This window comes from Gossypium hirsutum, chromosome D04 (genome assembly GCF_007990345.1).
Source record: "Gossypium hirsutum isolate 1008001.06 chromosome D04, Gossypium_hirsutum_v2.1, whole genome shotgun sequence".
Classification (NCBI taxonomy): Eukaryota; Viridiplantae; Streptophyta; class Magnoliopsida; order Malvales; family Malvaceae; genus Gossypium; species Gossypium hirsutum.
Window position 1 is genome coordinate 41194264 of NC_053440.1, and position 5537 is coordinate 41199800.

A 5537-nucleotide genomic window follows, 5' to 3' on the forward strand; every position below is an offset into this window, starting at 1 on the left:
CACATAAACCCTATTATATATATAGCCTCTCTGCATCCATCTCCATCTCTTCTCCCATGTAATATAATTTGTAAGTTTCAATAATTTTCAAATCCTAAATTTCTTTCTCTTATGAGTTTAATTTATTTTATCAAGAAGAACAATTACTAACACTTATTCAATTAATTTATTTTATCAAGATTTGAAGCTACTGACACAGGAGAATTTCGAAATAACATGATGTGGATGAATTAGAGAGTAAGTGGCAATGTGGTCGACCAGAGCTTCTGGGTTTGGTGTTGTCTAATCTGTATGCGGGGTACGAAGCCAGATTCTATGCTGTTTGCAAAGCATGGCTTCCATCTCACCTTCACCTTCACCTTCACCTAATTTCCACCAATCTCCATGGTTGATGTAATTTTCCCAGAAGCAGCGACAACCGATGCAACTTGTTTCATCCTACCGGCAATGCCACTTGTCATCTGGACGTTCCCAATGAAGTACGTGCATCCAAAATCCGTTGTGCAAAATATGGCTGGTTGCTGCTATCTAAACAAGCTGATCACGACGGGTTTCAACTTACATGTCTTCAATCCTCTAACCAAAGGATCAGCCTTCCTTCTGTGGCTCCTAGGAACTAATGTCATTCACTGCTCTTCCTCATTCATCCAACTTTTTAGTGCTCGGATTTGATTTTTACTATGGATCAGGTCATGTTGAAGTTTATAAGCTTGGAGACAAGGACTGAAAGCATCATGAATTTTTGGGGATGGCGCCGTTCTGCGCAACAAATTGCAGTCCCGTTTTATACAATGAATTATATTATTGCTCGAGTTTGCAGGGGAATTTGCTAGTATTCGATCCTGAAGATGTGGAGCAAAGCTTGACTGTTTATAAGAAGGCCATTCGAATAAGGATCCGTAACTCGAGTCAACAAGCCTTTTTGGTGGAAAATGAAGGAGAAATAGAAAATCTGTTGATGTTTTCAAGTGGGATCATACGGAGAAGATGTTTATATCAATCAAAACCTTGGGAAACAACAACATGCTGCATCCTTTTCTTCACGAATTTCTTTAAGGGGAACTGCCAATAATATTTATTTCCCAAATGATGCAGACATGAACCTTTTCTTCACGAATTTTCATGTCAGAATCTAATATCATCACATTTGATCTTGTTGCTTGACATATCTCCCTGGATTCAAGCATCTCTTTTGTACAGCCTGCAGGTAAACTTAGCTGGTTTCAAAAGTGCATGAGAAATAATAGATGTGAAATTTCTAAAACCACATCTGGAATCTGAATCTGCTGATAATATTATGTATATAGTATCTATATTTATCTTCTGGTCAGAAGGACTACATAGATCATCTTTAAGAATTCAATAAACATCAATACCATCTAATCATAGATGACTCGGCTATTTTATTCCTGAGAGAAGACGACTATACATGCTAATACAGAATGGGGGTAATCTCTTTAAGTGTAGTCTGATCAGACTGTTTGCTTCCTCTGAAATCCGGTACCAGGATCATCATTGGAAGGGACAACCTGAAGGCCGGTAACCATGGCAGCTGGTGGGCCACGACGACACCTCTGCTCCATCTCCTCAACAGAATCCGGGGTTCCAGAGAAAAGAGCTTCCACTGAGCCATCCCTCCTGTTCCTAACCCAGCCTTTCAAGCCAAGTTGAGTGGCATTCTCTATGGTCCAGTTCCTATAGAACACACCCTGAACCCTACCCTTTATGACAACCCTTACCTGCACCACCAAATCTCCACAATTCATTGCATTGCAACTCCTATACTATACAGAGATATTTATAGCCATGAATTGCACAATCAATCCAACCAAGAGAGATCAATGACTTACAGGAAATCTAACTTTCCAAGGGAATATCCAAAAAGGAAAAAAAAAAACCATTATCAAAATATAATAAGTGACATGAAACCCAAAAAAATGAATTAATAAAACAATTAGCACAAACTAAGAGGCATTCAATACCACAGATAGACAATCATATCCCAAAAATGCACCAACAGATCAAGATAAGACCATTAACTACGCAAATTTGAGTTTCGAAGGGAACAACCAGAACCATGCCGTCAAATATATGCGAAAGGGAATTAAACTCAGAACTCCGATTAGTATATATGGAAGTTAAACTTTTCAAGTATCTAAATTGCACAAACAAATCTAGAGATAACCATTGAAGAACCAACCAAGATGAACCCATTATCAGACAATAACTAAGTTTGAAAACAGGCATCCAAATGCAACCCTAGTGCTATGTAAGTACTAGTTCAAGATAGAACCATCATCAGCACTAGTCAATATTAACAGAACTTTTCAAGGAAACAATCAAAACCCATTTTTCATTCTCCATTTAAAAAATCCTAAACAGTCCCATTAATCCCAATTACAGGCACAATTCTGAATAGTTAAAAACGAGTTCGTTTTCAGCATTCCTCTCACTAAACTACAATTTCCATATAAAACAACCAAAACCCCATATTTATTTCTTGCAGCAATACATAGTCACTAGGCTTTAGATTAGAAATTCAACCCTGAACCTGGAATCTGAGGTTGGTCAAAGGAATATAATTCAATTACACTGTAAAAAGGGAGAAGGAGAAACTCACCGTTTTAGTTTCGGAAGGCTGCGGGAGTCACTGGCAGCTGCTTGAGGAGTGGTCATTGAGGACATTAAAAAAGATCGAAGAGGATGAAAACCAAGTGGGAACAAAGAAGGAAGAGGAGGGCGAGGAAGAGGAAAACGAGAGCAAAGCGGAAAAGAAGGATGAAGAGGAGGAGAGATAGAATAAGAGAGAAAGGGGAATCTACAATCAAAAGAAGTATCTGCATTTCGAGACCATGTTTTGGGTGTGAAACAATGAAGATTGTTGATGTGGCGGAATCTTGTACTTGTCTGACGATTGATTAAGGTTAAGGCTGGTGTCAGTGGCAGTGGTTGAGCTGAACCCATATTAGTTTTGACTTTTCGAAAATGATTGGTTTTTATAGGTGGGGAAGAAACTAAGAATTCTCCGTAGATGAGGCATAGAAAACAGGGGAGGGTTTGCTCTTTCTTTCTGTTTCATGTTATATTTATGGGTTTTGAGAGTCGGAAGGGCAACCATGTTATGAAAAGAAAACAATCTTCTCCAAGTGAACATTAGAGTCATAATATTTAAAAGATTTTTATACAGAAAAGAAATAATATTCTTTTTTCTTTCGCCTCTTGATCCATTATTTTTGTTGTTGTAACTACTTCTGCTGTAGTTGTCTTGAGAAACAAGTTTATGTATAAATAAAGTCTGGTTTTTTTTTTTTGTATTTTTTAATTCTGTTTTCGGTGAGTTTCGGAAAAGATGGATTATTTGGGGATTAATTTTGAATATTAAAATGCTAAAGGACTGTTAATCGGAGTTTCCCCTTGTGAGTTTTTATGACTGTCGTGGCATGCAATGGAAATATTTAAGCTAATGTTTTCTTTTCTTTTCTTTTTTGAGTTTTTATGATCTAATGTTAGAATAATAGAAGCAAGTGATTTAGGTTTTTCTTAACACTGTGCTATCATTTTACTTTGTTACTCCACTAATTGAATTAAGCAAATGTTATCTCTCCTAAAGTTCAATTAATTATTTTGTAATCATTGATGTTAATTTCAAAAAATAAAATTAGATTTCAGATTATGTTTTTGCAAATAACACGATCTATGTGAATGGAATGCTATTTTTTCCACTTGTACAACTTTCAATTTACTTTCCCTGGATGGTTCTATTTTTCTATCATATACATATGTACATATGTATAACTAGTTTTTTTTTGTCGTATAATGCATAAATTTAAAGGTATGTATCAATTGAATTATAGATTTATTCAAATTTTATATTAATTAGTTTACGATTTCATTAATAATTTATGTATGAAATTTCTTCCAAAAAAGGTGAAATTAATACATGAAAATTAAAAACTTTTTTAGATACTAAATAAATAAAAAAAAATATTTAAACATTGTATTTATACTATTATTTAAGCTTTTGGCTGAGTCGATGTCATCCTCAACTATGCCACCAATTTACTTAGGAAGTTACAAGAATGCCCTTTCATAATTAAAATAAGTAATTTAATTTGAAGATAGTTTACTCTTATCACTTTAAGAAAAACCAATAAAAAAATGCATATGGTGATATTTAAACCCACACCAATTGCAATAATAAAACCTTTATTTTACCATTGAGTTAAAACTTTATTTTAATATTTTTGTACATTTTAATTTTATTATGCATATTTTATTACACCCACCAGTTGTATATCTATCTATACTTTCCTTTTTTCGTAATTCAAATAAGTAACATTACTTGAGGGTATTTTAGTCTTTCACTTTAAGAAAAAACTAATAAAAATATGCATATAATGGGATTTGAACCTACACCGATTACATTGATAAAACTTTTATTGTACCATTCAACTATAACATTATTTTGAATTTTTACACATTTTAGTCTTATTATATACACCTTATTACTTCCATCAGTTGTATATCCATATTATTAATAAAACCCTTAACTAAGTTGGTGTCACGGGTTAACCGAGTACCAATTCAGTCAAGAAATTATGAAGATATCCTTTTATAATTAAAATACGTAATATTATTTATACTATTAATAAAGCCCCTGACTGAGTTGGTGTCACAAATTTGTTAACAGTCAAGAATAGCAAAGTTTCAGGTAAAGTAGAAGAGATGAGAGTAAGTGGAAATGTTCACATCTCAGCAAGGAAGCCTATAAATAGGCAGTACATATAACAGATGAAAGCTAAAAATTAGAAATTAAAAGAGAAAATCGGAGTTGCAACCTAATAACTAAGGAAGTGATTGCATGAATAACAACTTCCTAAGGATTAGGATATTAACAATAAACTAGAACAACTGACATTATTAATTTTACTTAACATTCCTTCCCTTAAACTGAAAGTTCTAGAACAGTCAGTTTAGTAAGGCTTCATTAAGTGAGCAGACTCCCATTGACTTCCAAAAGTTTTAAAACATAAATAACTTCAGAGGCTTGGTCATTATATCAACAATTTGATCTTCACTTTTGCAGTAGAAAAGATCTATTGTTCCATCCTTTGTGAGATCCCTTAAGAAATGAAACTTCACATCTATGTGCTTGCTTCTTTCGTGTAGAATAGGATTTTTTGAAAGTTTAATGGCTGAGCTGCTGTCGCAATAGATTGCAATAGCTAATTCCTTTTTAAACTACAACTCTTCAAGAATTTTCTTTAACCAAACCGCTTAACACGTACATGAAGTTGCTGCAACGAAATCAACTTTAGTTGTTGACAAAGTAACAATAGGCTGCTTTTTAGATGACCACAAAATAGCTTCGAAACCAAGCATAAAGACGTAACCTGAAGTGCTTTTTTTTCATCCGTGTCGCCTACATAATCGCTGTCAGTAAACCGAACAAAATCTGACTTCATCACGTTCTTGTAAAATAGTTTTTATTCTTTTGTTGCTTACAAGTACCAAAAATTTCTTTTGGCAGTGAGGAT

General features: G+C 34.1%; 1 long non-coding RNA gene across 1 annotated transcript; it reads right to left on the reverse strand.

Annotated features, from left to right (window-relative positions):
• Positions 1-1284: 1284 nt before the first annotated feature.
• On the reverse strand, positions 1285-3262 carry LOC121216028 (uncharacterized). The gene is made up of 2 exons (XR_005912011.1): positions 2621-3262; positions 1285-1739 (listed from the first exon to the last, which is right to left on the reverse strand). It is a non-coding gene; the product is annotated as an uncharacterized lncRNA (long non-coding RNA).
• Positions 3263-5537: the final 2275 nt, after the last annotated feature.